Here is a 9,609-nt window from a genome sequence, read left to right on the forward strand (position 1 = left end):
TACTGCCCATTAGGGTCACTGTCTTTTACATCCTGTGATCACTGTGCAACCTCCCCAGTCACTCAGCTCAGCAGCATTAAATGGTAAGCTCTGCTCTCTTCCCTTCTTGCCTCCTGGTGTACTCAGGAGGCCTCTCTATCACTCACCCATTCTTCATCCCCTTCAGGGTGACACCTCCAAGGAGTTAGCACACACTCCAGGCAGGCTTTTCCCTGCTTTTTCCTCTTCATTTGGGTGTTCTTGAGATTGCTAACAAGCTGAATTGGAACCCCTGGGAAATGGGAAGGGATGGCCAAGAAAAAATGGCGCATACAGTTAGTACATTATAAATCAAAACAGGTGTCTTTGTCTTTGTAGGATATAAGATGGACTTCTGTGCAAGAAAGATTCCAGGCTTGGGGCTTTACTTCCAGTGTGAAAAGGAGGTCTTGATGCTCCTCTGCTTGCCTGTCACACTAGCTTTATGAGACTGTGGATTCCAATTTTGTCAGCCCAAGCTCTGGGGTTTTGTGTTTTTGCTTTATAGATTTTGCAGCTCAAACCTTGCTGTCTCACATTGGATCCACCCACTGTGAAAAGATGTTTACTTTCCATCACTTATGATCAATGAAGAGCAGAGCGTTCTGTAGGAGACCTCCAGTCTTTACACCCAAGCCTTTAAAGTAACTGGGGCTGATCACCCTTAATTTTCACACTGTGGGCCAATCCATCATCAGTTGAATCATCACTCATACTTATCATCCCACTTTGTTTCTTTCCCATTTTCCCATTGAACTTCTAAGTGAAGCTTTGCAGTTTCTTTACTAGGGGATTCCAAGCACTGCTGTCTCTTGTTCACTTCTAGTGGTTCCAGTTCTGTCAGGAGTTAGGGAGCACACCTGTTAAGATGGCAAAAAGACAAAAGACAAACAATCTGTTATTTTTGGTTCTTGATATCCAAATTCTTACATTAAACAGCAAAATGCCAGTGAAATACTTTTGGTTTCTCAATTGCTAGCAGAAAGACCAATTCACTCCTTCAACTTCAGCAGAAATGAAGCTAACTACAGCTCATAATACTCACTAGAAGTTGCATGTAATCCTATAAAGCTGTTTACCAACAGACACACTGCTTTTCTGTTCAATTCTTCTGCCCCAGCTCTGCTCTTTTTTCTCTTCTTGTCATTGTAAAGTAAATGGTTTCAGACAAATGCAGATGACATCTGCAAGCATACCTGGAACCATTTGACAAGTTGAAGGATGACTGCCACATTACTGCTTTACCTGCCAAGAATGCTGCAGTGCCTGGCACAGGATCACTATTTGTTTTAGTGAGGTAATCTACCACACTTCCAAACAGCCTGTGCCCAGGCCCTGCCTAGGGCTTCATAGAAAGAGAAGTATTATATTTAAAAAAGATGATGGTTAAGGGCAAAGCTCATCTTGAAGAGATGGTCCTGCTGCAATAAAAGGTAAGGCAGGCAGGTAGCATCACTGTTACTCAGCACTGATTAAAAGCTAGTTTGCTGCATAAAATGTGGTTTGCTTCTTTCAAAATGCAGGCACACATTTGTTTGGCCATAGGAAGCACATGCAGATGAGAAAAAAAAAAAATCATTCTCATTATGCCCAGGCCCATCCACTCACTCCAAAGTGCTGCAACAGTGTTTGGGGCAAATTTCACTTGCGGTAAAAGGACAGTGCCAAGGTGAGTTTTATCTTTCCCATCTTCTTGGCTAAAACTGGTCCAAATTCAGTAGTGACTCACACCCCTTCCACACTGACGTCAGTGGAGAATTTGGCTTATTATGTGTAATAACCAGGCTTCAAACTGAAATCTGCTCTCTCTTGAAAGGTGTTTTCATATGGGTGCTGTGGTAATTGTGGGTTGGTTTATGACTTGTATAAGTTAGATTTGTTTGAGCCTAAAAAGACCAGTGAATCATGAATGTTGTAGAGACATGTAAGAAAAGATAGTTACAGTTGGGTCCACCAGTTCTGACCCTCAAATGTTTGTCTGTACTTGATGCTGACATTGTACAAAGAATCTCATGGGTCTGAGAACAAATATTACCTATCACTCTCTGCACAACAGAGTTTCCTGTCAGCCACAGAAGACTGTAGGTGCCTAGTCTGCCCCATTCCCACTGGAGATGCACAGCACATATTTCAAACCTATATGCTTTGTGTTATTTTTTTTCAGGGAACACAAAGGCTCTCCTCCATAACAAGCACAATGCTTGCACCTACGAAAACACATTCTTCTTTTTGAGCAGTGGGCAAGAGCCATAGAGCTCAAAGCCAGCCAGGGGTAGATTCTTCCATCCTGCTTCACCTCCCTCTACTTGCAGTAAATCTGCCCTTTGCCTAACTTCAAAATTCTTACAAGCTTGGTTGTTAGTAACTGGCCTAGCAATAGTGAAGCCAGAGTTCTAGAGTCTTGACTTCTTAGTCATGGTCAAGGACACTGTCCAGATTGTATCAGTGTAGGTACAGGACTCTGCAGACCTGTAGTTATCTCTGTCATCTTAGGAGCAGCATTCAGATTGGAAAGAGAAAAAAAAACAACACAGAGAAGTAATAAGCAGAACCTCCCAGTAGGCTGGGGTGGTAGGGAGTGGGTATGACAAATGTATTAGTGAACTCCTTTTTTATTTGTGTTTATATCAGTTGTTTTTTAATCACTAAAGAAACTGACCTGTTGAAAATCCAGAATCTTCTAGGGCAGAAATTTTCAGGCCAAATCCAATTCCCCCTCATCCCTAAAGGTTCCTCACAACCTTCCTAAAAGCCCAGAAACAGACAGAAGTCTTTCCACTGATAGAGATGTATTTTGGATTGGGTGCATTCTTGGCCTAAGGCAGAAAAATGAAGCCACCTTTCTTCTCAGAGACATCCTTTTATTCTGATGCTTTGCCCTGACAGTGAGTATTACCCCTGCACTGCAGGAGGAATACAGAGACCAGAGAAGGGGGAATGGAACCTGTTGGACTTAAGACTCTGAAGTACTGTAGGAAGAGTTTGACTTGGCCTGACTGGCAGATTTGCAACCAAAGGACTGCCTGAGAGAAGAGGTGAATTAGGGTGAACTAAGAATGAAGGAAAGAGGAGAGGGACAGAGCAAGGGAAGGAAAAGAAAAGAGGAAGGGCAGTACTTTTGCAACCATGGGACATCACAAATTAAACAGGGATGAACTGGGTTATGTGTCCTGAATAATACTATGAATTACTAAGATTTAACATTGGTTTTGGCTGAATGACACTTGAAGGAAGGATATTGACCTGTTGGAGTGAGTCCAGAGAAGGCCACCAAATTAATTAGAGGGATGGAGCATCCCTCCTGTGAAGAAAAGCTGAGAGAGTTGGAATTGTTCAGCCTGCAGAAGGCTTTGGAGTGACCTAATTGTGTCCTGCCAGTACCTGAAGGAAACCTACAAGAAAGATGAGGCAAGACTATTTACAAGGGCAGTAATATAATGACAGGACAAGGGGGATTGGCTTCACACTGAAAGAGAGTTTAGATCAGATATTAGGGAAAAAAATCATTACTGTAAGGTTGGTGAAGCACTGGCACGAGTTGCACAGAGAAGCTTGGATGCCCCATCCCTGGCACTGTTCAAGGCCAGGTTGGATGGGGCTCTGAGCAATTGGGGACAGTGGAAGGTGTCCCTGCCCATGGCTGGGGGTTGGAACTGGATGATCTTTAATGTCCCTTCCGACCCAGGCCATTTTATGATTCTGTGACACACAAGACACATTAGGGCCTCGCTATTCTAAACACAAAACTAAGTAACAAAAAGAAGCCACTCTTTCTTTTTCATGTTACATTAGGAGTTGGTTTGCTTTTAAGTTTAGCTCAGAATATTCCTTCGCCTCCTAAAATTCAAGAAGAAACATTGGAATTAATGAATGAATGAATGAATGAGTGAAATGGAACAGTGGCCTGTTACTTCCTCTGAGTTTATTTTAAATCATGGTTTCTTTTCCTTTCCGCTTTATGGAAGAGATTAGATTAACTTTGCTTTTTCTTAGTTACTGTACTTCTTACAACTTTACATCCATCACAGATACCACTCTGGAATGAAATTCTTTCATTAGCAGCTCTCTGCACTCTGACAGGAATGATTTGTGACTTTTTGTGATAATATTTTTCAAAAAAATAAAGACTCATACCATCTTTCTGTCATTTTAGACAGTCACAGATCTGTCATATGGGAGCGATTACACATGATGGAAAGGCTTATTTACTTATGCATTAAAGGTCACATTCTTCCAGCTCTAGCCAAATCACTCAATCATGAGGTCTGCATAACAAGAACTGCTGCATTTAAATCAATAAGGACAAGTTTCCAGCAGCTTAGATGAACAGCAGCTTTCCCAATGATCTGACTGATCGATGAAAAATCTCTAAAAACAGTGAGGATGGATATAGGTAACTGCAGTTTGCACCTCTTTTTGTTTACCCCCCTTCTGGTTACGGAAGATGACAGACTATTTCCTTGCATGGGGTGAGTGAATATACCTGAGAGCACCTGGAAATACAGTCAGTTATTGGCATGCACTAGCTAAAGGTCTTCCAGAAGAAAAAATTTTTACTCACCCTCGGGTTTTTTCAGTGGACAAAGGTTTCCCACAAATTCAGGAAGGCTGTCTCCAACAAGAATCTTAAAGGAGCACATCAGCATGCTACAAGGCTCCAACAAGGCAGAAGACCTCCTGGAAAATACTTCTTTGGTTGGGGAAAAGGTCTGTTAATTAAGTGAGCAGCAAGGTACTGTTTGCAGGATTTATTTGCTAGGAATGGGAAAGAGTGGATATAACAAGAAGCCCCAAAACATAAAGCCCCACAGAGAACTGCTCATGACCTAAAACTCCTGAGAGAGAAAGGTTTGTGCAGCAGGAAGAGTTCTAGTTGTCTGTAGGAGGTTTCTGATCAGCTCCTCGCTTATTTTCTGAAATTCTGCAGGATTTTGGGCAAGTAATTTTCTCTCTCTGTGTATATCTTGTCATCTAGACAATGAGAAAATGGGGCTGCCTTGCTGCGCAGGAGTGCTGTAAGGTGCTCTGATCTCAGATGTCATTCAGGAAGGCTTCACAGCTGGATGTATCAAAAAACCCATTAGACCTTACTCTGTTCTGCACAAGCTGCATTAAGCTCTTCAGTGCTGCTCATGCCCTATATCTAGGTAAATGTCCATAGTTTAGGACAAATCCTTCTGCTTTAAACTGCTTAACTGCAGAAAACTTCAAAGAGCTACATTCTTCTATCAGAAAGAAGCCATTGAGTTTATTTAGTATTAACTAGTTGTTAAGTTCAAGTAAAACTGTTTGGTTTTTTTTCCCCCCCAAAACTGACCAGTAAGGAGCTGTCCCTGAATACTAATTTCTAAAGCTCCATGAGAACACCACTCTGAAGCTGAGTTATTTTAATGTGGTTAATAGCAAAATGTCTCCATTTTGCACCAGGAAAATCAAGAGAAACTTGACTACTAGCTTGAGTTATTCCATCTTATTCATTTAGGCTATTTCACTGCACTTCTTTCTAATCAACGACCTTCCCAGCTCTCCTAAGTGCATCACATAGAGAGGGACTTCTGAATTCCACGGGGGCCTGTGCACTACCTACTCCCAGTGGATGTGGCTGGGAACTGTCATTGTCCTCACTGCAGTGACAAGACACTAAGAAGGCTGCTTTAAGCCAAAATAATTCAAGATTGGTCCATGTGTGAAGGGCATTTTGGGGAAACTGGACTATTTGATTGTAGTCCTTGAGGGATGAGTATTAGTCATCTAGAAACTGCAGCTATATAGTTTTAAAAAGTGTTCTGTGACAAGACAGATGCAGTAAGGAATTGTAGCCCCTGACACAGTTATTTATGCTGCTGAAACGTCTTGGGGCAGAAGAAAATCAACCCAAAAGCCTTTCCAAGATTTGAGGGGTGCAAATGATAAAGTTAGGATTGTGCATGGCAACCTAGAAGATACAGCCCACAGGAAAGACAATGTTAAGACCATATGACCTTGGGAGTATGCTTTGTTGCCAGCAGGAATTGCAGATATGCTCTGTTTTGGGCATTCTCCCAAGGAGATCCTTTTCCTTAACAGAAGATATATACCCTGATCTCCATTCTGAGCTGGCTTTTTCCTCCAGGCTGTCTGTATGATACACAAATACTCTGTCTCCTTATGCCTGGTTTGTCCAAAGATGCTTCCACCCCCTCTGCCATCCTCTCTCACTGTCCTGTTCTCAACCCTTTACTCCTGTGTACCAATGGTCATGGATGTTGGTGACAGCACTGATTTGGGCTGGTTAGGAAGAGATGAGATGTTACCCTATAATCCCAGAGGCCTTTGAAAAGAATGTGCCCTCAGCCATTGTGGGGCAAATCCACAGCAGCAGCACCCAGTGCTAAAATGAGAAGTGATATAGGATGCTGCTTGGTTCACTGTTCCACTGCTCTGCATGCCTTCAGATTTAGATTTTCAAATCCTACAAAGCTACGGTGCCATGGCTTAAAAGTCAGCTAACCACATTTACAGTTCCTCCTTTCAACTCAAAAATGGAATTCCCTTCACTTAGATTTCTTCTGCCTGATCAAAATTTTCATCCTTGGCCACAGATTTTTTTTTTGAACATGAAAATTAGTTACACTTTGGAGTGACACTTTACGAAGATGCTTTCTTTGTAAGGGAAGGAAAGGAAAAGCAAAGCAGATATGAGTCTAAAGGTATTGGACTCAAACAGCCAACTTCCACCCTGCCTGACCACAGCCACAGAACACAAAGTATTATGACATTCTTGGGAATATATGTTTATGTAAATGTTACCTTTTTATCGCAGCTGGTAAGGTCCTGGTCATTCCTACCACATGAGCTTTCACAATCATTACTGACCCCCTTTTGTGTCCCTCAGCTTACACGAAGTTGTGTAGCTTGTTGCATTCCTAGGAAGATGTCCCTTTACACTGGACAAAAATGGCTTTGAGTAGTTCAAAATTTAAATACCTACCGGCCTCTTGTGGGCTGTGTTACATCCTTTATACTGGCTTCAGCACTTTTTCATTCTTGGAATAACAGGATGATAAAACTTCAAGTACGGTGCTAAAAGGAATAAACCTTCTGTAGGTCAAAAAGATACTTTTTTATTTAAAAATAAACATTACCTTCCCAATCCCAGGTTGTCTTATGATCGATTTTTACACCATTTCAACACTTTGATCAAAGACAGACTATGAAATAATTTAACAGGTTTTTTTTTTTAATGCTAAAACCAAAATATGTGGGGGTCCAGGTTTCAAACAGTTAAACATTCAAAAAAATTGTGCTTTGATGTTTAAGCTGTTTACCAGTGCTGCTTTCACACTTCCAGGCTTTGGCTTTGTTTATTTTAAAATTATATATGCAGCACTTTCTCTCCGTTCCAAGTCCAGCCAGTTCATTCAGTTACTCAAGCAGCGACTTGGTGGTTTAGAAGATCAGTTCACAACTTCAGATTAGAGGTCATTCTTTAATCAGCTCTCTTCTATTCCTTAGTAAGTCTGAGATTCTGCCACTTCCTCATATGAAGACTTCATTCCCAATCAGAAGGGTACTTCTCAAGGAGGGAATGAATTACAGATCTCAGCTAGTGTATTTAGCTTTTTTAAACTTTACTCATGTTAACCACAGCACTGCTGACATAGGGCAGGAGACTGTTTTAGGTGGGTAAGGCCAATCCATCCTGCAGAACACAAACAATCTGTCTTGCTTGCAACTAAGGCTTAACAAGATATAATGGCAATAAAGTGCTTAGCTGACCACGCTTGATTTCTGCTGGGAACAGAATGTTACCTACTCCATATTTATGTTAAATTCAGTTGAAAAGGGAGTCTAGTGCAGGAGGCACCTGGGTTATGCTCTGCAAAACACAGGAACTGAAAAACCCAAAGAACATAAAAATCTAGCCAACTTCCACAGGCTGATGGGAACAATTCTATGGGCAAACTGTGGAAAAAGCAATAGACGCTACAGCCTCCCATCCCTCTTCAGGAATATACCACCTTTTTCTGATGATTTTTAGGTGATTTAGGTGCTAGATTAGGAAAGAAAGAGGAAGGTGAAAAGTTTAACAAAAAACAAGTAAAAACCAGTGCAGAGGCTGAAACATTGTCAGCTTTTCCAGTGAGCAAAAAATACCACATAGAGAGAGCCAAAATAAACATATGCTGTTTCACAGGCTAAAGAAGGAATCCAGCAAGACAGACTCTGCTCCCTTGTCTGGAAGCTCGTGTTCTATTAACACAGATCAAATAGGAATTGTGTAGAAATGGGACTAGTAACACCTCAAAGTGGATAAAGTGCTGTTTATTGCTTGCTTAACAAATGCAGGAAGAAACCAACCTTCACTTATCTCTTCAGTATTCTACTTGAGGAACAAGAGCCCAACTTAGCTACAGAGAAACCTGCTTTCTGGACTGAAAGTTGTGTTTTCCCCAACGAAGACCAAAACACTGACAACACAATCCAATTCCTCCCATCAATCCAAACTGACACCTTGACCTTTGTGTTGCCTGAGTGTTTGCTTTTTGTACTCCTCACAACATCCTAAATACCGAGAAGACAACAGTGGATGTAGTAAAACCAATCAAACATGGCTTTCCTTCTTTTGAGAAAGGAGGAGTCAAAACTAATTTTCAAGAGGAGGTTTCCATTGTGCATTATCAGTTCTGATTTAACTCCTGACAGGTTTCCTTGTGTGCCTCCTTCAGAGGCAAACAAGATAAATATGCAAAGGAAATCTGCAGGATATCCCCTTCTGGTCCCTGGAAACGTTGCCTTTGCCTTTTCAGAGGAAAGTTGCACCTGGTACTGGGACTAGGGGAGTTAAAGTCAGACTAATAAAAAAACTTAAAGGCAAACACAACTGTTTATCAGTGGAGAAATACCAGTAGTAAGATGCACATAACTGCAGGTTTCTACCCCCAAAATTCTGGGATGAACATGTATTCAGAAGAGGTTGAGCCCTCTGAGGGGCGTCTAGCTAAAGACAAGCTCTGTCCATGGAAAGAGATGATTTCTGGAAAACACTGACTATCAACTTACTGGGTTTAAAGTAGTGCAATACAGTGACTTATTTAATTCTATTTTAAGCATAAGCAGTAACAGGCAGATAAGACAGAACCAAGAGGGAGCACAAGTTGAGTAGCATGGTCCAGCAGAGAGAAAGGGCCAGGAACTACAACACCCTTTGCCAGACTGTTTAAGCTTTATGTGCTCAAATGTTCAGAGCCATATTGCCAGCTCTGGTGCCAACCTGGCTTTTAATTCTGAGCAAATAATTCAGTCTCTCTCTTCATTCAGCTTTGCTATCATCTGAGTAAACTTGACATTGCTGTCCTGCTGGGTATTACATGGCCCAAAAGCTTGGGCAGGTCTAATCATAACCCCTTCTGTGACTTTCACACCATGCCATGAGACTGTAGCATCTGTTGTACTCAGGCGCTGGAGCCTGATCTCTATCAGTGTTCAAGTAAGAGTGGATCCTTCTCTTTCCTTGCATGTAATCAAAGAAATTAACTTCTTTGTGATTATGTGAAATTCACTTTGAGACACAAGAAATCAATGCTTGTGTTGCCTAGAGCATGCAGATTT

This window comes from Poecile atricapillus, chromosome 1 (assembly GCF_030490865.1).
Source record: "Poecile atricapillus isolate bPoeAtr1 chromosome 1, bPoeAtr1.hap1, whole genome shotgun sequence".
NCBI lineage: Eukaryota > Metazoa > Chordata > Aves > Passeriformes > Paridae > Poecile > Poecile atricapillus.